Source organism: Lissotriton vulgaris, chromosome 7, assembly GCF_964263255.1.
Source record: "Lissotriton vulgaris chromosome 7, aLisVul1.2, whole genome shotgun sequence".
Taxonomy (NCBI): Eukaryota; Metazoa; Chordata; class Amphibia; order Caudata; family Salamandridae; genus Lissotriton; species Lissotriton vulgaris.
The window spans coordinates 943,402,699-943,425,917 of NC_141695.1; the positions used below are offsets into that span (position 1 = coordinate 943,402,699).

The following is a 23,219-nucleotide window of genomic DNA, read 5'->3' on the forward strand; positions in this document are numbered from 1 at the left end:
AAAATATGAAATCCCTAAAACTAGCTACACCCCAGATAGAGAATATTCGGTTGTGAGGACTTTATTTCCAAAACCATGGAACAGTATGTGCAATTTTCCTTGATAGTTGCTGGCACAAGCTACCTAAATCAGCTGGTCACTCTACTATAGACTTTTTTTTTTATAACAGACCTCAACATTGCCTTTGGATGGGTTCCATGATAGCTTACCCCAGCAATGAAAAATAATGCTGAAAACATATTCACTAAAGAGCAGACACCACACACTGAATTCCTTGAACATAATAATAGATGGTATTCACCTAATGCCATTAATTATTTCATCTTCAGAAAGAAGAAAATTCCCATTAGTCCATGTTTGACTTGGCTCTTTCTGCAGGGTCACCCCCAAACGTTTTGCCTTCACTCCTCCATTTTTCCTGAATCCATTTGTGTTGGGCTTTAGGGGACTGCACATTTTACCACTGCTAACAAGTGCTAAAGTGTTTGTACTCTCTTGATAAAACATGTTAAATCAGCGTATACCTAATTGGCATATTTAGTTTACCTATAAGTCCCTGCTAAAATGACACTACCTATGCCCAGGGCCTGTGAATGAAATGTTACTCGTGAGCCTGCATCACTGATTGCACCACCAACTTAACTAGCACTTTAAACGTGTCTCAGGCCTGCCAATGCAGCCTTTGTATGTGCAGTTTAAATTGACATTTCGACCTGGCAAACTAAACCTTTTTGCCAGGCCCAAACCTTCCTTTTTAATACATAAAAGTCACCCCGAAAGGTAGGCCCAAGACAGCCTCATGGGCAGGGTGCAGTGTATTTAAAAAGTTTAACATGTACTTTTAAGTTTTGCTTGTCCTGGTAGCTGAAAACTCTTACATTCGTTTTTACTACTGCAAGGCCTACCTCTCTCATAGTGTAACATTAGACTTAACTATTTTATTAGTGTAATTTCAAAATGGGAACAGGTAACCCCTTCATATTTGGTGTCTCTGGAATTGCACTTAAAAATCGTAACTTATGGTGAAGTCAGATTTTGAATTTCAATTCTAAAAATGCCCGTTGTAGAAAGTTGGCATTTTCTGACCTTAGCCATTTAGTGCCTGGAGCCTGTCTCTGCATCATTTGGCTGAGTGTGGGTGACAGTTGCGCTTTGTGTATTCCTCACACAATGGGGAGCTTACGTGTGACTGGATGGGCCATCATCGACAGGATGGAGAGAGGTGCTGGGCACAGTCCCACTTACACTTGAACAGGCTGTGTCCTATCTCCACAAAAAAGGCTGCATATCTCCTGTATTCAATTCAAAAAATCTTTATTTCGGCCTTTATGGCCATAAAAGCACATAAAAAAAGTATTACAGCATAATTTGCACACATGATTCTTGCAAAGGTAAAGTGTGCGTGCATTCCAACATTCACTTCTAAATATAACAAGCATTTGCAATGCAATAGATCTCGCATAAGGAAAGTTTGAGCTATTGGTCTTGTATATGACACATTTTTTATTTATGTGTTGGTTTTAAAAATAGCGAAATTAATAGCTTTGTCATTTACAATGCCAATACTTTTAACGTTTGCAAATGTGACAACTAGTTTTTTTAAATAATTAATACTTAAATAAAAGTTATTGTAATTTATAATGGCAATAGCTTAAACTTTTGTGAAGATAATGTTCAGTGTATTTTATTGTGACGAAAATCCAAGAACAGAAGTGAAATATTAACATCTTTTTGTGACATTTGTAAAAAAAAAAGCTTGAAACATTGAGAGAACATATTTGAACCAGTTGTTGTTGAATGGTTGCACAGATTGATCTGTGGTGGAGTGGAGTGATGTTGTGGTGGCGACGAGTGATGCTGTGGCGTTCAGTGATGCTGTGGTAGCGCATAGTGATGTTGTGGTGCCCCTGAGCGATGCTGTGGTGCCCCTGAGTGATGCTGTGGTGCCCCTGAGTGATGCTGTGGCGGTCCTGAGTGATGCTGTGGTGGTGCGATAGATAGATAGAGTGAGGGCGATAGATAGCTAGAGGGAGGGCGAAAGATAGATCGAGGGAGGGCGAAAGATAGATCGAGGGAGGGCGAAAGATAGATCGAGGGAGGGCGAAAGATAGATCGAGGGAGGGCGAAAGATAGATAGAGGGAGGGCGAAAGATAGATAGAGGGAGGGCGAAAGATAGAGTGAGGGCGATCGATAGATAGGATGATGGCGATCGATAGATAGGATGATGGCGATAGATAGAGTGAGTGCGATGGACAGAGTGAGGGCGATAGAGTGAGGACGATGGATAGATAGACAGATAGAGTGAGGGCGATAGATAGACAGATAAATGGAGTGAGGGAGATAGATAGATAGATGGAGTGAGGGCGATAGATAGATCGATGGAGTGAGGGCGATAGATAGACAGATAGATAGAGTGAGGGCGATAGATAAATGGAGTGAGGGCGATAGATAGATAGATAGCTAGAGGGCGATAGAGTGAGGGCGATAGATAGAGTGAGGGCGATAGATAGAGTGAGGGCGATAGAGAGAGTGAGGGCGATAGAGAGAGTGAGGGCGATAGAGAGAGGGCGATAGATAGAGACAGGGCAATAGATAGATAGAGTGAGGGCGCTAGATAGAGTGAGGGCGCTAGATAGAGTGAGGGCGCTAGATAGAGTGAGGGCGCTAGATAGAGTGAGGGCGCTAGATAGATTGAGATATAGATACTTTATACATTGCCTCTAAGTTAAGCCTGACTGCTCTGTGCCAAGCTACTAGAGGGTTGAGCAAAGGTTAATGGAGGGTTGTCTTGTGCCTGGCACTGATAAGGATTGTGGTTGCTGCTTGACCAGGGCTCACACCCCAGTCAACCAACATCCCAATTTGTCACAGCCCAGCTTTGTGAGAATTCAAAGTATGACCTACAGGTTATACGCTGATCTGTTCAGCAGGCGCTCAGACTATTTCAGTGGACTTTAGCATGTGATACACAACTGAACATTTATAGTTACAGATAGAGCAATAGTACTCGCAGCTATTGTATAAACCACATAAATAGACATGTACCTGGCAATGTAATTGAACCATAAACAATGTGCTTGTGTTATGGCTGGTGGTACTTTTGAGAGATGAATTGTAGCAAAGTGGGTGACTTCTGATTCCCCACCAGTTGCATTCTATCCTGTAGGCCTTGAATGTCTCAATCCCAACCCCATGAGTAGTGTCTTTTACCAGGTGGTGTGGGCCCTTCAATGGCTTCAAAAGGACCCTTCTCCAGGTACTTCCTGCTTCCAGGGTTGTTTCATGCATCATTTGGCATGTGGAAGTCTCCCACCTCCACTATAGTTTATCTTGTTTACAGGGTGCCTTCCTAGAAAAGTCCTAAAATAACCAGTAGTACCTCTGTTGATCCAAGTATTTCTGTTCTTATGGGGGGATATCTTAAAGGTCGACTTTTCACCCCAGCCCTTTCAAGTAACATGTACTGCCTTCTGGTTATATCTTGCCTAGTTTTCTTGCCTTATGTAACTGTAATCATTAGTGTTTGGAACTTATTCTAAATGATGATAGAAAGTTGATTTTTAATGTTGTGCGTCAGGATCATGTTTGTTATTCATATGTTTGAAGCAAAAACACGAGATAACCCCCATATAACCTCCTCCCCGACACCTCCTGCTTCAGCATATGCATGGCCATCTTCTTTTCCCTTATTTATTCCAAATTCCATCGCCCTTTCTTTTCATGTTTATTACTTCAATATTTGATTGATTAATCTCCTATCTGATCTTTTTTACCTCTCTATACGCCGTACCTCTGTTTCCGTCCCAATCTTTTCTGCTTTTCTGAGCCCCTACCTGATTCTTCCTGCCCTCTCCCAACAATTCTCCAACACATTTTTTTCATTCCAAACAAAATGCAAGAAAAACATCCTTTAAATGTGTTTTAAAGTTTTTTTGTGTCTCAACATTTGTTTCATGATCCTGATTGTAAACTGTGCACAGACTGTATTTCTGTATTTGGAAGGTTAGGTCACATATTCTTCAAGCATGCAAGCATATGGTGTTGTAAAGTACGGTTACACCTTTGCTGGAATCACCCTTTGAGATTTGAAGCATGCTTTTACTCTCCTGCTGCCCATTTGCCTCCCTTTTTGTGTGCTAAGATGCATACCTGTTTTCCAGTAAAAACGATTGATCATCAGTTATTGATGATTCCACTCCTCATTCCTTTGTGAACTGAAACAGCGTCTCAGCATTGTGTTTTTCCATTATATATACTTACAATAAAAGGTCCTACATTGACTGCTAGCAGATGGATGTATTTTATTTTTAGAGTGTTAACTATTGGAGACCATGCCAATCTGGGTGCTGAATGAGGGGATAGAGGAATAAAGTACATAAGGTATCTGAAGTGCAGCCATCAAAAATTATTTACTACTTTACAGCATCTAGAGCACAGTCCCCAAGGAATAGACCTACTGCTAAGCTACAGATTCAGTACTGGAACTTTACAAATAGTGTATATCACAGACCAGACCGTCAGTGCCGGGGCTAGACAGAGGGCTGAAAGAGCAGAATGTCAGTGCCGGGGCTAGACAGAAGATTGAAGAAGCAGACCGTCAGTGCTGGGGCTAGACAGAGGACTGAAAGAGCAGACCGTCAGTGCCTGGGGCTAGACAGAGGACTGAAGGAGCAGACCGTCAGTGCCTGGGGCTAGACAGAGGACTGAAGGAGCAGACGGTCAGTACCAGGGCTAGACAGAGGACTGAAGGAGCAGACCGTCCGTGCTGGGTCTAGACAGAGGACTGAAGGAGCACAAGGAGAATGGAGCTTCACATCTTCTGTGTGTTGTTCAAGGCGATCCTCTGCGAGACTTTAATGAGACTACAGAGACAAAAAGAATTAGACAGAGGGCTGAAGGAGCAGACTGTCAGTGCCGGGACTTGACAGAGGACTGAAGAAGAATACTGTCAGTGCCTGGGGCTACACAGAGGACTGAAGGAGCAGACCGTCCGTGACAGGGCTTGACAGAGGACTGAAGGAGCAGACCGTCAGTGCCAAGGCTAGACAGAGGACTGAAGGAGCAGACCGTCAGTGCCAAGGCTAGACAGAGGACTGAAGGAGCAGACAGTCAGTGCCAAGGCTAGACAGAGAACTGAAGGAGCAGACCGTCAGTACCTGGGGCTAGACAGAGGACTGAAGGAGCAGACCGTCAGTACCAAGGCTAGACAGAGGACTGAAGGAGCAGACCGTCAGTGCCAAGGCTAGACAGAGGACTGAAGGAGCAGACCGTCAGTGCCAGGGCTAGACAGAGGACTGAAGGCGCAGACCGTCAGTGCCAAGGCTAGACAGAGGACTGAAGGAGCAGACCGTCAGTGCCAGGGCTAGACAGAGGACTGAAGGAGCAGACCGTCAGTACCTGGGACTAGACAGAGGACTGAAGGAGCAGACCGTCAGTGCCTGGGGTAGACAGAGGGCTGAAGGAGCAGACCGTCAGTTCCGGGGCGAGACAGAGGACTGAAAGAGCAGACCGTCAGTGCCTGGGGCTAGACAGAGGACTGAAGGAGCAGACCGTCAGTTCCGGGGCGAGACAGAGGGCTGAAGGAGCAGACGGTCAGTACCAGGGCTAGACAGAGGACTGAAGGAGCAGACCGTCCGTGCTGGGTCTAGACAGAGGACTGAAGGAGCACAAGGAGAATGGAGCTTCACATCTTCTGTGTGTTGTTCAAGGCGATCCTCTGCGAGACTTTAATGAGACTACAGAGACAAAAAGAATTAGACAGAGGGCTGAAGGAGCAGACTGTCAGTGCCGGGACTTGACAGAGGACTGAAGAAGAATACTGTCAGTGCCTGGGGCTACACAGAGGACTGAAGGAGCAGACCGTCCGTGACAGGGCTTGACAGAGGACTGAAGGAGCAGACCGTCAGTGCCAAGGCTAGACAGAGGACTGAAGGAGCAGACCGTCAGTGCCAAGGCTAGACAGAGGACTGAAGGAGCAGACAGTCAGTGCCAAGGCTAGACAGAGAACTGAAGGAGCAGACCGTCAGTACCTGGGGCTAGACAGAGGACTGAAGGAGCAGACCGTCAGTACCAAGGCTAGACAGAGGACTGAAGGAGCAGACCGTCAGTGCCAAGGCTAGACAGAGGACTGAAGGAGCAGACCGTCAGTGCCAGGGCTAGACAGAGGACTGAAGGCGCAGACCGTCAGTGCCAAGGCTAGACAGAGGACTGAAGGAGCAGACCGTCAGTGCCAGGGCTAGACAGAGGACTGAAGGAGCAGACCGTCAGTACCTGGGACTAGACAGAGGACTGAAGGAGCAGACCGTCAGTGCCTGGGGTAGACAGAGGGCTGAAGGAGCAGACCGTCAGTGCCGGGGCTAGACAGAAGATTGAAGAAGCAGACTGTCAGTGCCAGGGCTAGACAGAGGACTGAAGGGGCAGACCGTCAGTTCCGGGGCTAGACCGAGGACTGAAGGAGCAGACCGTCAGTGCCTGGGGCTAGACAGAGGACTGAAGTAGCAGACCGTCAGTGCCAAGGCTAGACAGAGGACTGAAGGAGCAGACAGTCAGTGCCAAGGCTAGACAGAGGACTGAAGGAGCAGACCGTCAGTGCCAAGGCTAGACAGAGGACTGAAGGAGCAGACCGTCAGTGCCAAGGCTAGACAGAGGACTGAAGGAGCAGACTGTCAGTTCCGGGGCTAGACCGAGGACTGAAGGAGCATACTGTCAGTGCCTGGGGCTAGACAGAGGGCTGAAGGAGCAGACCGTCAGTGCCGGGGCTAGACAGAAGATTGAAGAAGCAGACTGTCAGTGCTGGGGCTAGACAGAGGACTGAAGGAGCAGACTGTCAGTGCCGGGGCTAGACAGAGGGCTGAAGGAGCAGAACGTCAGTGCCAGGGCTAGGCAGAGGACTGAAGGCGCAGACCGTCAGTGCCTGGGGCTAGACAGAGGACTGAAAGAGCAGACCGTCAGTGCCTGGGGCTAGACAGAGGACTGAAGGAGCAGACCGTCAGTTCCGGGGCGAGACAGAGGACTGAAGGAGCAGACCGTCAGTTCCGGGGCGAGACAGAGGACTGAAAGAGCAGACCGTCAGTGCCTGGGGCTAGACAGAGGACTGAAGGAGCAGACCGTCAGTTCCGGGGCGAGACAGAGGGCTGAAGGAGCAGACGGTCAGTACCAGGGCTAGACAGAGGACTGAAGGAGCAGACCGTCCGTGCTGGGTCTAGACAGAGGACTGAAGGAGCACAAGGAGAATGGAGCTTCACATCTTCTGTGTGTTGTTCAAGGCGATCCTCTGCGAGACTTTAATGAGACTACAGAGACAAAAAGAATTAGACAGAGGGCTGAAGGAGCAGACCGTCAGTGCCGGGACTAGACAGAGGACTGAAGAAGAATACTGTCAGTGCCTGGGGCTACACAGAGGACTGAAGGAGCAGACCGTCCGTGACAGGGCTTGACAGAGGACTGAAGGAGCAGACCGTCAGTGCCAAGGCTAGACAGAGGACTGAAGGAGCAGACCGTCAGTGCCAAGGCTAGACAGAGGACTGAAGGAGCAGACAGTCAGTGCCAAGGCTAGACAGAGAACTGAAGGAGCAGACCGTCAGTACCTGGGGCTAGACAGAGGACTGAAGGAGCAGACCGTCAGTACCAAGGCTAGACAGAGGACTGAAGGAGCAGACCGTCAGTGCCAAGGCTAGAGAGAGGACTGAAGGAGCAGACCGTCAGTGCCAGGGCTAGACAGAGGACTGAAGGCGCAGACCGTCAGTGCCAAGGCTAGACAGAGGACTGAAGGAGCAGACCGTCAGTGCCAAGGCTAGAGAGAGGACTGAAGGAGCAGACCGTCAGTGCCAGGGCTAGACAGAGGACTGAAGGAGCAGACCGTCAGTACCTGGGACTAGACAGAGGACTGAAGGAGCAGACCGTCAGTGCCTGGGGTAGACAGAGGGCTGAAGGAGCAGACCGTCAGTGCCGGGGCTAGACAGAAGATTGAAGAAGCAGACTGTCAGTGCCAGGGCTAGACAGAGGACTGAAGGGGCAGACCGTCAGTTCCGGGGCTAGACCGAGGACTGAAGGAGCAGACCGTCAGTGCCTGGGGCTAGACAGAGGACTGAAGTAGCAGACCGTCAGTGCCAAGGCTAGACAGAGGACTGAAGGAGCAGACAGTCAGTGCCAAGGCTAGACAGAGGACTGAAGGAGCAGACCGTCAGTGCCAAGGCTAGACAGAGGACTGAAGGAGCAGACCGTCAGTGCCAAGGCTAGACAGAGGACTGAAGGAGCAGACTGTCAGTTCCGGGGCTAGACCGAGGACTGAAGGAGCATACTGTCAGTGCCTGGGGCTAGACAGAGGGCTGAAGGAGCAGACCGTCAGTGCCGGGGCTAGACAGAAGATTGAAGAAGCAGACTGTCAGTGCTGGGGCTAGACAGAGGACTGAAGGAGCAGACTGTCAGTGCCGGGGCTAGACAGAGGGCTGAAGGAGCAGAACGTCAGTGCCAGGGCTAGACAGAGGACTGAAGGCGCAGACCGTCAGTGCCTGGGGCTAGACCGAGGACTGAAGGAGCAGACCGTCAGTGACAAGGCTAGACAGAGGACTGAAGGAGCAGACCGTCAGTGCCAAGGCTAGACAGAGGACTGAAGGAGCAGACTGTCAGTTCCGGGGCTAGACCGAGGACTGAAGGAGCAGACTGTCAGTGCCTGGGGCTAGACAGAGGGCTGAAGGAGCAGACCGTCAGTGCCGGGGCTAGACAGAAGATTGAAGAAGCAGACTGTCAGTGCTGGGGCTAGACAGAGGACTGAAGGAGCAGACCGTGAGTGCCAAGGCTAGACAGAGGACTGAAGGCGCAGACCGTCAGTGCCAGGGCTAGACAGAGGACTGAAGGCGCAGACCGTCAGTGCCAAGGCTAGACAGAGGACTGAAGGAGCAGACCGTCAGTGCCAGGGCTAGACAGAGGACTGAAGGCGCAGACAGTCAGTGCCAAGGCTAGACAGAGGACTGAAGGAGCAGACCGTCAGTGCCAGGGCTAGACAGAGGACTGAAGGCGCAGACCGTCAGTGCCAAGGCTAGAAAGAGGACTGAAGGCGCAGACCGTCAGTGCCAAGGCTAGACAGACGACTGAAGGAGCAGACCGTCAGTGCCAGGGCTAGACAGAGCAGACCGTCAGTGCCAAGGCTAGACAGAGGGCTGAAGGAGCAGACCGTCAGTGCCGGGGCTAGACAGAAGATTGAAGAAGCAGACTGTCAGTGCTGGGGCTAGTCAGAGGACAGAAGGAGCAGAACGTCAGTGCCAAGGCTAGACAGAGGACTGAAGGAGCAGACAGTCAGTGCCAGGGCTAGACAGAGGACTGAAAGAGCAGACCGTCAGTGCCTGGGGCTAGACAGAGGACTGAAGGAGCAGACCGTCAGTTCCAGGGCGAGACAGAGGACTGAAAGAGCAGACCGTCAGTGCCTGGGGCTAGACAGAGGACTGAAGGAGCAGACCGTCAGTTCCGGGGCGAGACAGAGGGCTGAAGGAGCAGACCGTCAGTGCCGGGGCTAGACAGAGGGCTGAAGGAGCAGACGGTCAGTACCAGGGCTAGACAGAGGACTGAAGGAGCAGACCGTCCGTGCTGGGCCTAGACAGAGGACTGAAGGAGCACAAGGAGAATGGAGCTTCACATCTTCTGTGTGTTGTTCAAGGCGATCCTCTGCGAGACTTTAATGAGACTACAGAGACAAAAAGAATTAGACAGAGGGCTGAAGGAGCAGATCGTCAGTGCCGGGACTAGACAGAGGACTGAAGAAGAATACTGTCAGTGCCTGGGGCTACACAGAGGACTGAAGGAGCAGACCGTCCGTGACGGGGCTTGACAGAGGACTGAAGGAGCAGACCGTCAGTGCCAAGGCTAGACAGAGGACTGAAGGAGCAGACCGTCAGTGCCAAGGCTAGACAGAGGACTGAAGGAGCAGACCGTCAGTGCCAAGGCTAGACAGAGGACTGAAGGAGCAGACCGTCAGTACCTGGGGCTAGACAGAGGACTGAAGGAGCAGACCGTCAGTACCAAGGCTAGACAGAGGACTGAAGGAGCAGACTGTCAGTTCCGGGGCTAGACCGAGGACTGAAGGAGCAGACTGTCAGTGCCTGGGGCTAGACAGAGGGCTGAAGGAGCAGACCGTCAGTGCCGGGGCTAGACAGAAGATTGAAGAAGCAGACTGTCAGTGCTGGGGCTAGACAGAGGACAGAAGGAGCAGAACGTCAGTGCCAGGGCTAGACAGAGGACAGAAGGAGCAGAACGTCAATGCCAGGGCTAGACAGAGGACTGAAGGAGCAGACCGTCAGTGCCAAGGCTAGACAGAGGACTGAAGGAGCAGACCGTCAGTGCCAAGGCTAGACAGAGGACTGAAGGAGCAGACCGTCAGTGCCAGGGCTAGACAGAGGACTGAAGGAGCAGACCGTCAGTGCCGGGGCTAGACAGAGGGCTGAAGGAGCAGACCGTCAGTGACGGGGCTAGACAGAGGACTGAAGGAGCAGACCGTCAGTGACGGGGCTAGACAGAGGACTGAAGGAGCAGACCGTCAGTGCCAAGGCTAGACAGAGGACTGAAGGAGCAGACCGACAGTACCTGGGGCTAGACAGAGGACTGAAGGAGCAGACCGTCAGTACCAAGGCTAGACAGAGGACTGAAGGAGCAGACCGTCAGTGCCGGGGCTAGACAGAGGGCTGAAGGAGCAGACGGTCAGTACCAGGGCTAGACAGAGGACTGAAGGAGCAGACCGTCCGTGCTGGGCCTAGACAGAGGACTGAAGGAGCACAAGGATAATGGAGCTTCACATCTTCTGTGTGTTGTTCAAGGCGATCCTCTGCGAGACTTTAATGAGACTACAGAGACAAAAAGAATTAGACAGAGGGCTGAAGGAGCAGATCGTCAGTGCCGGGACTAGACAGATGACTGAAGAAGAATACTGTCAGTGCCTGGGGCTACACAGAGGACTGAAGGAGCAGACCGTCCTTGACGGGGCTTGACAGAGGACTACAGGAGCAGACCGTCAGTGCCAAGGCTAGACAGAGGACTGAAGGAGCAGACCGTCAGTGCCAAGGCTAGACAGAGGACTGAAGGAGCAGACCGTCAGTGCCAAGGCTAGACAGAGGACTGAAGGAGCAGACCGTCAGTACCTGGGGCTAGACAGAGGACTGAAGGAGCAGACCATCAGTGCCAAGGCTAGACAGAGGACTGAAGGAGCAGACCGTCAGTGCCAGGGCCGGACAGAGGACTGAAGGCGCAGACCGTCAGTGCCAAGGCTAGACAGAGGACTGAAGGAGCAGACCGTCAGTGCCAGGGCTAGACAGAGGACTGAAGGAGCAGACCGTCAGTACCTGGGGCTAGACAGAGGACTGAAGGAGCAGACCGTCAGTGCCTGGGGTAGACAGAGGGCTGAAGGAGCAGACCGTCAGTGCCGGGGCTAGACAGAAGATTGAAGAAGCAGACTGTCAGTGCCAGGGCTAGACAGAGGACAGAAGGAGCAGAACGTCAGTGCCAAGGCTAGACAGAGGACTGAAGGAGCAGACCGTCAGTGCCAGGGCTAGACAGAGGACTGAAGGCGCAGACCGTCAGTGCCAAGGCTAGACAGAGGACTGAAGGAGCAGACCGTCAGTGCCAAGGCTAGACAGAGGACTGAAGGAGCAGACTGTCAGTTCCGGGGCTAGACCGAGGACTGAAGGAGCAGACCGTCAGTGCCTGGGGCTAGACAGAGGGCTGAAGGAGCAGACTGTCAGTTCCGGGGCTAGACCGAGGACTGAAGGAGCAGACCGTCAGTGCCTGGGGCTAGACAGAGGACTGAAGGAGCAGACCGTCAGTGCCGGGGCTAGACAGAAGATTGAAGAAGCAGACTGTCAGTGCTGGGGCTAGACAGAGGACAGAAGGAGCAGAACGTCAGTGCCAGGGCTAGACAGAGGACAGAAGGAGCAGAACGTCAGTGCCAGGGCTAGACAGAGGACTGAAGGAGCAGACCGTCAGTGCCAGGGCTAGACAGAGGACTGAAGGCGCAGACCGTCAGTGCCAAGGCTAGACAGAGGACTGAAGGAGCAGACCGTCAGTGCCAAGGCTAGACAGAGGACTGAAGGAGCAGACTGTCAGTTCCGGGGCTAGACAGAGGACTGAAGGAGCAGACCGTCCGTGCCAGGGCTAGACAGAGGACTGAAGGAGCAGACCGTCAGTGACGGGGCTAGACAGAGGACTGAAGGAGCAGACCGTCAGTGCCAAGGCTAGACAGAGGACTGAAGGAGCAGACCGTCAGTACCTGGGGCTAGACAGAGGACTGAAGGAGCAGACCGTCAGTACCAAGGCTAGACAGAGGACTGAAGGAGCAGACTGTCAGTTCCGGGGCTAGACCGAGGACTGAAGGAGCAGACTGTCAGTGCCTGGGGCTAGACAGAGGGCTGAAGGAGCAGACCGTCAGTACCTGGGGCTAGACAGAGGACAGAAGGAGCAGAACGTCAGTGCCAAGGCTAGACAGAGGACTGAAGGAGCAGACCGTCAGTGCCAGGGCTAGACAGAGGACTGAAGGCGCAGACCGTCAGTGCCAAGGCTAGACAGAGGACAGAAGGAGCAGAACGTCAGTGCCAGGGCTAGACAGAGGACAGAAGGAGCAGAACGTCAGTGCCAAGGCTAGACAGAGGACTGAAGGAGCAGACCGTCAGTGCCAAGGCTAGACAGAGGACTGAAGGAGCAGACTGTCAGTTCCGGGGCTAGACCGAGGACTGAAGGAGCAGACCGTCAGTGCCTGGGGCTAGACAGAGGGCTGAAGGAGCAGACCGTCAGTGCCGGGGCTAGACAGAAGATTGAAGAAGCAGACTGTCAGTGCTGGGGCTAGACAGAGGACAGAAGGAGCAGAACGTCAGTGCCAGGGCTAGACAGAGGACAGAAGGAGCAGAACGTCAGTGTCAGGGCTAGACAGAGGACTGAAGGAGCAGACCGTCAGTGCCAAGGCTAGACAGAGGACTGAAGGAGCAGACCGTCAGTGCCAAGGCTAGACAGAGGACTGAAGGAGCAGACCGTCAGTGCCAAGGCTAGACAGAGGACTGAAGGAGCAGACCGTCAGTGCCAGGGCTAGACAGAGGACTGAAGGAGCAGACCGTCAGTGACGGGGCTAGACCGAGGACTGAAGGAGCAGACCGTCAGTACCTGGGGCTAGACAGAGGACTGAAGGAGCAGACCGTCAGTGCCTGGGGTAGACAGAGGGCTGAAGGAGCAGACCGTCAGTGCCGGGGCTAGACAGAAGATTGAAGAAGCAGACTGTCAGTGCCAGGGCTAGACAGAGGACAGAAGGAGCAGAACGTCAGTGCCAGGGCTAGACAGAGGACTGAAGGAGCAGACCGTCAGTGCCAAGGCTAGACAGAGGACTGAAGGCGCAGACCGTCAGTGCCAAGGCTAGACAGAGGACTGAAGGAGCAGACCGTCAGTGCCAAGGCTAGACAGAGGACTGAAGGAGCAGACTGTCAGTTCCGGGGCTAGACCGAGGACTGAAGGAGCAGACTGTCAGTGCCTGGGGCTAGACAGAGGGCTGAAGGAGCAGACCGTCAGTGCCGGGGCTAGACAGAAGATTGAAGAAGCAGACTGTCAGTGCTGGGGCTAGACAGAGGACTGAAGGAGCAGACTGTCAGTGCCGGGGCTAGACAGAGGGCTGAAGGAGCAGAACCTCAGTGCCAGGGCTAGACAGAGGACTGAAGGCGCAGACCGTCAGTGCCTGGGGCTAGACCGAGGACTGAAGGAGCAGACCGTCAGTGCCAAGGCTAGACAGAGGACTGAAGGAGCAGACCGTCAGTGCCAAGGCTAGACAGAGGACTGAAGGAGCAGACTGTCAGTTCCGGGGCTAGACCGAGGACTGAAGGAGCAGACCGTCAGTGCCTGGGGCTAGACAGAGGGCTGAAGGAGCAGACCGTCAGTGCCGGGGCTAGACAGAAGATTGAAGAAGCAGACTGTCAGTGCTGGGGCTAGACAGAGGACTGAAGGAGCAGACCGTGAGTGCCAAGGCTAGACAGAGGACTGAAGGCGCAGACCGTCAGTGCCAGGGCTAGACAGAGGACTGAAGGCGCAGACCGTCAGTGCCAAGGCTAGACAGAGGACTGAAGGAGCAGACCGTCAGTGCCAGGGCTAGACAGAGGACTGTAGGCGCAGACCGTCAGTGCCAAGGCTAGACAGAGGACTGAAGGAGCAGACCGTCAGTGCCAGGGCTAGACAGAGGACTGAAGGCGCAGACCGTCAGTGCCAAGGCTAGACAGAGGACTGAAGGCGCAGACCGTCAGTGCCAAGGCTAGACAGACGACTGAAGGAGCAGACCGTCAGTGCCAGGGCTAGATAGAGGATTGAAGGAGCAGACCGTCCGTGCCAAGGCTAGACAGAGGGCTGAAGGAGCAGACCGTCAGTGCCGGGGCTAGACAGAAGATTGAAGAAGCAGACTGTCAGTGCTGGGGCTAGTCAGAGGACAGAAGGAGCAGAACGTCAGTGCCAAGGCTAGACAGAGGACTGAAGGAGCAGACTGTCAGTGCTGGGGCTCGACAGAAGATTGAAGAAGCAGACTGTCAGTGCTGGGGCTAGACAGAGGACTGAAGGCGCAGACCGTCAGTGCCAAGGCTAGACAGAGGACTGAAGGCGCAGACCGACAGTGCCAAGGCTAGACAGAGGACTGAAGGCGCAGACCGACAGTGCCAAGGCTAGACAGAGGACTGAAGGAGCAGACCGTCAGTACCTGGGACTAGACAGAGGACTGAAGGAGCAGACCGTCCGTGACAGGGCTTGACAGAGGACTGAAGGAGCAGACCGTCAGTGCCAAGGCTAGACAGAGGACTGAAGGAGCAGACCGTCAGTGCCAAGGCTAGACAGAGGACTGAAGGAGCAGACAGTCAGTGCCAAGGCTAGACAGAGAACTGAAGGAGCAGACCGTCAGTACCTGGGGCTAGACAGAGGACTGAAGGAGCAGACCGTCAGTACCAAGGCTAGACAGAGGACTGAAGGAGCAGACCGTCAGTGCCAAGGCTAGACAGAGGACTGAAGGAGCAGACCGTCAGTGCCAGGGCTAGACAGAGGACTGAAGGCGCAGACCGTCAGTGCCAAGGCTAGACAGAGGACTGAAGGAGCAGACCGTCAGTGCCAGGGCTAGACAGAGGACTGAAGGAGCAGACCGTCAGTACCTGGGACTAGACAGAGGACTGAAGGAGCAGACCGTCAGTGCCTGGGGTAGACAGAGGGCTGAAGGAGCAGACCGTCAGTGCCGGGGCTAGACAGAAGATTGAAGAAGCAGACTGTCAGTGCCAGGGCTAGACAGAGGACTGAAGGGGCAGACCGTCAGTTCCGGGGCTAGACCGAGGACTGAAGGAGCAGACCGTCAGTGCCTGGGGCTAGACAGAGGACTGAAGTAGCAGACCGTCAGTGCCAAGGCTAGACAGAGGACTGAAGGAGCAGACAGTCAGTGCCAAGGCTAGACAGAGGACTGAAGGAGCAGACCGTCAGTGCCAAGGCTAGACAGAGGACTGAAGGAGCAGACCGTCAGTGCCAAGGCTAGACAGAGGACTGAAGGAGCAGACTGTCAGTTCCGGGGCTAGACCGAGGACTGAAGGAGCATACTGTCAGTGCCTGGGGCTAGACAGAGGGCTGAAGGAGCAGACCGTCAGTGCAGGGGCTAGACAGAAGATTGAAGAAGCAGACTGTCAGTGCTGGGGCTAGACAGAGGACTGAAGGAGCAGACTGTCAGTGCCGGGGCTAGACAGAGGGCTGAAGGAGCAGAACGTCAGTGCCAGGGCTAGACAGAGGACTGAAGGCGCAGACCGTCAGTGCCTGGGGCTAGACCGAGGACTGAAGGAGCAGACCGTCAGTGACAAGGCTAGACAGAGGACTGAAGGAGCAGACCGTCAGTGCCAAGGCTAGACAGAGGACTGAAGGAGCAGACTGTCAGTTCCGGGGCTAGACCGAGGACTGAAGGAGCAGACTGTCAGTGCCTGGGGCTAGACAGAGGGCTGAAGGAGCAGACCGTCAGTGCCGGGGCTAGACAGAAGATTGAAGAAGCAGACTGTCAGTGCTGGGGCTAGACAGAGGACTGAAGGAGCAGACCGTGAGTGCCAAGGCTAGACAGAGGACTGAAGGCGCAGACCGTCAGTGCCAGGGCTAGACAGAGGACTGAAGGCGCAGACCGTCAGTGCCAAGGCTAGACAGAGGACTGAAGGAGCAGACCGTCAGTGCCAGGGCTAGACAGAGGACTGAAGGCGCAGACAGTCAGTGCCAAGGCTAGACAGAGGACTGAAGGAGCAGACCGTCAGTGCCAGGGCTAGACAGAGGACTGAAGGCGCAGACCGTCAGTGCCAAGGCTAGAAAGAGGACTGAAGGCGCAGACCGTCAGTGCCAAGGCTAGACAGACGACTGAAGGAGCAGACCGTCAGTGCCAGGGCTAGACAGAGGACTGAAGGAGCAGACCGTCAGTGCCAAGGCTAGACAGAGGGCTGAAGGAGCAGACCGTCAGTGCCGGGGCTAGACAGAAGATTGAAGAAGCAGACTGTCAGTGCTGGGGCTAGTCAGAGGACAGAAGGAGCAGAACGTCAGTGCCAAGGCTAGACAGAGGACTGAAGGAGCAGACAGTCAGTGCCAGGGCTAGACAGAGGACTGAAAGAGCAGACCGTCAGTGCCTGGGGCTAGACAGAGGACTGAAGGAGCAGACCGTCAGTTCCGGGGCGAGACAGAGGACTGAAAGAGCAGACCGTCAGTGCCTGGGGCTAGACAGAGGACTGAAGGAGCAGACCGTCAGTTCCGGGGCGAGACAGAGGGCTGAAGGAGCAGACCGTCAGTGCCGGGGCTAGACAGAGGGCTGAAGGAGCAGACGGTCAGTACCAGGGCTAGACAGAGGACTGAAGGAGCAGACCGTCCGTGCTGGGCCTAGACAGAGGACTGAAGGAGCACAAGGAGAATGGAGCTTCACATCTTCTGTGTGTTGTTCAAGGCGATCCTCTGCGAGACTTTAATGAGACTACAGAGACAAAAAGAATTAGACAGAGGGCTGAAGGAGCAGATCGTCAGTGCCGGGACTAGACAGAGGACTGAAGAAGAATACTGTCAGTGCCTGGGGCTACACAGAGGACTGAAGGAGCAGACCGTCCGTGACGGGGCTTGACAGAGGACTGAAGGAGCAGACCGTCAGTGCCAAGGCTAGACAGAGGACTGAAGGAGCAGACCGTCAGTGCCAAGGCTAGACAGAGGACTGAAGGAGCAGACCGTCAGTGCCAAGGCTAGACAGAGGACTGAAGGAGCAGACCGTCAGTGCCAAGGCTAGACAGAGGACTGAAGGAGCAGACCGTCAGTACCTGGGGCTAGACAGAGGACTGAAGGAGCAGACCGTCAGTACCAAGGCTAGACAGAGGACTGAAGGAGCAGACCGTCAGTGCCAAGGCTAGACAGAGGACTGAAGGAGCAGACCGTCAGTGCCAGGGCCAGACAGAGGACTGAAGGCGCAGACCGTCAGTGCCAAGGCTAGACAGAGGACTGAAGGAGCAGACCGTCAGTGCCAAGGCTAGACAGAGGACTGAAGGAGCAGACTGTCAGTTCCGGGGCTAGACCGAGGACTGAAGGAGCAGACTGTCAGTGCCTGGGGCTAGACAGAGGGCTGAAGGAGCAGACCGTCAGTGCCGGGGCTAGACAGAAGATTGAAGAAGCAGACTGTCAGTGCTGGGGCTAGACAGAGGACAGAAGGAGCAGAACGTCAGTGCCAGGGCTAGACAGAGGACAGAAGGAGCAGAACGTCAGTGCCAGGGCTAGACAGAGGACTGAAGGAGCAGACCGTCAGTGCCAAGGCTAGACAGAGGACTGAAGGAGCAGACCGTCAGTGCCAAGGCTAGACAGAGGACTGAAGGAGCAGACCGTCAGTGCCAGGGCTAGACAGAGGACTGAAGGAGCAGACCGTCAGTGCCGGGGCTAGACAGAGGGCTGAAGGAGCAGACCGTCAGTGACGGGGCTAGACAGAGGACTGAAGGAGCAGACCGTCAGTGACGGGGCTAGACAGAGGACTGAAGGAGCAGACCGTCAGTGCCAAGGCTAGACAGAGGACTGAAGGAGCAGACCGACAGTACCTGGGGCTAGACAGAGGACTGAAGGAGCAGACCGTCAGTACCAAGGCTAGACAGAGGACTGAAGGAGCAGACCGTCAGTGCCGGGGCTAGACAGAGGGCTGAAGGAGCAGACGGTCAGTACCAGGGCTAGACAGAGGACTGAAGGAGCAGACCGTCCGTGCTGGGCCTAGACAGAGGACTGAAGGAGCACAAGGATAATGGAGCTTCACATCTTCTGTGTGTTGTTCAAGGCGATCCTCTGCGAGACTTTAATGAGACTACAGAGACAAAAAGAATTAGACAGAGGGCTGAAGGAGCAGATCGTCAGTGCCGGGACTAGACAGAGGACTGAAGAAGAATACTGTCAGTGCCTGGGGCTACACAGAGGACTGAAGGAGCAGACCGTCCTTGACGGGGCTTGACAGAGGACTACAGGAGCAGACCGTCAGTGCCAAGGCTAGACAGAGGACTGAAGGAGCAGACCGTCAGTGCCAAGGCTAGACAGAGGACTGAAGGAGCAGACCGTCAGTGCCAAGGCTAGACAGAGGACTGAAGGAGCAGACCGTCAGTACCTGGGGCTAGACAGAGGACTGAAGGAGCAGACCATCAGTGCCAAGGCTAGACAGAGGACTGAAGGAGCAGACCGTCAGTGCCAGGGCCAGACAGAGGACTGAAGGCGCAGACCGTCAGTGCCAAGGCTAGACAGAGGACTGAAGGAGCAGACCGTCAGTGCCAGGGCTAGACAGAGGACTGAAGGAGCAGACCGTCAGTACCTGGGGCTAGACAGAGGACTGAAGGAGCAGACCGTCAGTGCCTGGGGTAGACAGAGGGCTGAAGGAGCAGACCGTCAGTGCCGGGGCTAGACAGAAGATTGAAGAAGCAGACTGTCAGTGCCAGGGCTAGACAGAGGACAGAAGGAGCAGAACGTCAGTGCCAAGGCTAGACAGAGGACTGAAGGAGCAGACCGTCAGTGCCAGGGCTAGACAGAGGACTGAAGGCGCAGACCGTCAGTGCCAAGGCTAGACAGAGGACTGAAGGAGCAGACCGTCAGTGCCAAGGCTAGACAGAGGACTGAAGGAGCAGACTGTCAGTTCCGGGGCTAGACCGAGGACTGAAGGAGCAGACCGTCAGTGCCTGGGGCTAGACAGAGGGCTGAAGGAGCAGACTGTCAGTTCCGGGGCTAGACCGAGGACTGAAGGAGCAGACCGTCAGTGCCTGGGGCTAGACAGAGGACTGAAGGAGCAGACCGTCAGTGCCGGGGCTAGACAGAAGATTGAAGAAGCAGACTGTCAGTGCTGGGGCTAGACAGAGGACAGAAGGAGCAGAACGTCAGTGCCAGGGCTAGACAGAGGACAGAAGGAGCAGAACGTCAGTGCCAGGGCTAGACAGAGGACTGAAGGAGCAGACCGTCAGTGCCAGGGCTAGACAGAGGACTGAAGGCGCAGACCGTCAGTGCCAAGGCTAGACAGAGGACTGAAGGAGCAGACCGTCAGTGCCAAGGCTAGACAGAGGACTGAAGGAGCAGACTGTCAGTTCCGGGGCTAGACAGAGGACTGAAGGAGCAGACCGTCCGTGCCAGGGCTAGACAGAGGACTGAAGGAGCAGACCGTCAGTGACGGGGCTAGACAGAGGACTGAAGGAGCAGACCGTCAGTGCCAAGGCTAGACAGAGGACTGAAGGAGCAGACCGTCAGTACCTGGGGCTAGACAGAGGACTGAAGGAGCAGACAGTCAGTACCAAGGCTAGACAGAGGACTGAAGGAGCAGACCGTCAGTGCCAAGGCTAGACAGAGGACTGAAGGAGCAGACCGTCAGTGCCAGGGCCAGACAGAGGACTGAAGGCGCAGACCGTCAGTGCCAAGGCTAGACAGAGGTCTGAAGGAGCAGACCGTCAGTGCCAGGGCTAGACAGAGGACTGAAGGAGCAGACCGTCAGTACCTGGGGCTAGACAGAGGACTGAAGGAGCAGACCGTCAGTGCCTGGGGTAGACAGAGGGCTGAAGGAGCAGACCATCAGTGCCGGGGCTAGACAGAAGATTGAAGAAGCAGACTGTCAGTGCCAGGGCTAGACAGAGGACAGAAGGAGCAGAACGTCAGTGCCAAGGCTAGACAGAGGACTGAAGGAGCAGACCGTCAGTGCCAGGGCTAGACAGAGGACTGAAGGCGCAGACCGTCAGTGCCAAGGCTAGACAGAGGACAGAAGGAGCAGAACGTCAGTGCCAGGGCTAGACAGAGGACAGAAGGAGCAGAACGTCAGTGCCAAGGCTAGACAGAGGACTGAAGGAGCAGACCGTCAGTGCCAAGGCTAGACAGAGGACTGAAGGAGCAGACTGTCAGTTCCGGGGCTAGACCGAGGACTGAAGGAGCAGACCGTCAGTGCCTGGGGCTAGACAGAGGGCTGAAGGAGCAGACCGTCAGTGCCGGGGCTAGACAGAAGATTGAAGAAGCAGACTGTCAGTGCTGGGGCTAGACAGAGGACAGAAGGAGCAGAACGTCAGTGCCAGGGCTAGACAGAGGACAGAAGGAGCAGAACGTCAGTGTCAGGGCTAGACAGAGGACTGAAGGAGCAGACCGTCAGTGCCAAGGCTAGACAGAGGACTGAAGGAGCAGACCGTCAGTGCCAAGGCTAGACAGAGGACTGAAGGAGCAGACCGTCAGTGCCAAGGCTAGACAGAGGACTGAAGGAGCAGACCGTCAGTGCCAGGGCTAGACAGAGGACTGAAGGAGCAGACCGTCAGTGACGGGGCTAGACCGAGGACTGAAGGAGCAGACCGTCAGTACCTGGGGCTAGACAGAGGACTGAAGGAGCAGACCGTCAGTGCCTGGGGTAGACAGAGGGCTGAAGGAGCAGACCGTCAGTGCCGGGGCTAGACAGAAGATTGAAGAAGCAGACTGTCAGTGCCAGGGCTAGACAGAGGACAGAAGGAGCAGAACGTCAGTGCCAGGGCTAGACAGAGGACTGAAGGAGCAGACCGTCAGTGCCAAGGCTAGACAGAGGACTGAAGGCGCAGACCGTCAGTGCCAAGGCTAGACAGAGGACTGAAGGAGCAGACCGTCAGTGCCAAGGCTAGACAGAGGACTGAAGGAGCAGACTGTCAGTTCCGGGGCTAGACCGAGGACTGAAGGAGCAGACTGTCAGTGCCTGGGGCTAGACAGAGGGCTGAAGGAGCAGACCGTCAGTGCCGGGGCTAGACAGAAGATTGAAGAAGCAGACTGTCAGTGCTGGGGCTAGACAGAGGACTGAAGGAGCAGACTGTCAGTGCCGGGGCTAGACAGAGGGCTGAAGGAGCAGAACCTCAGTGCCAGGGCTAGACAGAGGACTGAAGGCGCAGACCGTCAGTGCCTGGGGCTAGACCGAGGACTGAAGGAGCAGACCGTCAGTGCCAAGGCTAGACAGAGGACTGAAGGAGCAGACCGTCAGTGCCAAGGCTAGACAGAGGACTGAAGGAGCAGACTGTCAGTTCCGGGGCTAGACCGAGGACTGAAGGAGCAGACCGTCAGTGCCTGGGGCTAGACAGAGGACTGAAGGAGCAGACCGTCAGTGCCGGGGCTAGACAGAAGATTGAAGAAGCAGACTGTCAGTGCTGGGGCTAGACAGAGGACTGAAGGAGCAGACCGTGAGTGCCAAGGCTAGACAGAGGACTGAAGGCGCAGACCGTCAGTGCCAGGGCTAGACAGAGGACTGAAGGCGCAGACCGTCAGTGCCAAGGCTAGACAGAGGACTGAAGGAGCAGACCGTCAGTGCCAGGGCTAGACAGAGGACTGTAGGCGCAGACCGTCAGTGCCAAGGCTAGACAGAGGACTGAAGGAGCAGACCGTCAGTGCCAGGGCTAGACAGAGGACTGAAGGCGCAGACCGTCAGTGCCAAGGCTAGACAGAGGACTGAAGGCGCAGACCGTCAGTGCCAAGGCTAGACAGACGACTGAAGGAGCAGACCGTCAGTGCCAGGGCTAGATAGAGGATTGAAGGAGCAGACCGTCCGTGCCAAGGCTAGACAGAGGGCTGAAGGAGCAGACCGTCAGTGCCGGGGCTAGACAGAAGATTGAAGAAGCAGACTGTCAGTGCTGGGGCTAGTCAGAGGACAGAAGGAGCAGAACGTCAGTGCCAAGGCTAGACAGAGGACTGAAGGAGCAGACTGTCAGTGCTGGGGCTCGACAGAAGATTGAAGAAGCAGACTGTCAGTGCTGGGGCTAGACAGAGGACTGAAGGCGCAGACCGTCAGTGCCAAGGCTAGACAGAGGACTGAAGGCGCAGACCGACAGTGCCAAGGCTAGACAGAGGACTGAAGGCGCAGACCGACAGTGCCAAGGCTAGACAGAGGACTGAAGGAGCAGACCGTCAGTGCCGGGGCTAGACAGAGGGCTGAAGGAGCAGACCGTCAGTGCCTGGGGCTAGACAGAGGACTGAAGGAGCAGACCGTCAGTTCCGGGGCGAGACAGAGGGCTGAAGGAGCAGACCGTCAGTGCCGGGGCTAGACAGAGGACTGAAGGAGCAGACTGTCAGTGCCTGTGCTAGACAGAGGACTGAAGGAGCAGACTGTCAGTGCTGGGGCTAGACAGAAGATTGAAGAAGCAGACTGTCAGTGCTGGGGCTAGTCAGAGGACAGAAGGAGCAGAACGTCAGTGCCAGGGCTAGACAGAGGACTGAAGGCGCAGACCGTCAGTGTCAAGGCTAGACAGAGGACTGAAGGCGCAGACCGTCAGTGCCGGGGCTAGACAGAGGACTGAAGGAGCAGACCGTCAGTGCCAAGGCTAGACAGAGGACTGAAGGCGCAGACCGTCAGTGTCAAGGCTAGACAGAGGACTGAAGGCGCAGACCGTCAGTGCCGGGGCTAGACAGAGGACTGAAGGAGCACAAGGAGAATGGAGCTTCACATCTTTTGTGTGTTTTTCAAGGCGATCCTCTAAGCACCTGAAATGAGCTACAGAGACAAAATGAATTAGACAGAGGAACATCATGATTTGCCACCACTTTTGATTTAAGATAAATCTACGAAATAATGCCTAGTAGATTTTAAATTCCGAGTGGGGTTCATCTTCAATCTGCTCTCTTCAGATACTTTGAATTTTGTCAGATGCTGCCTGAAGCTCAGTGAACACGGTCTTCACTCCGATCCTTGATTGAGCGGCATCCGGTGCGAGCTATGAAGGATTGGAGAAATGCGCTCTCCTCTCAGTGTGCC

At 54.5% G+C, this 23,219-nt stretch overlaps 1 protein-coding gene across 1 annotated transcript in view; it reads left to right on the forward strand.

Annotated features, from left to right (window-relative positions):
* LOC147702786 (histidine--tRNA ligase, cytoplasmic-like) overlaps positions 1-23,219 on the forward strand; it is a 244,763-nt gene that overhangs the window by 158,612 nt on the left and 62,932 nt on the right. The gene's annotated exons all lie outside the window — the stretch shown is intronic.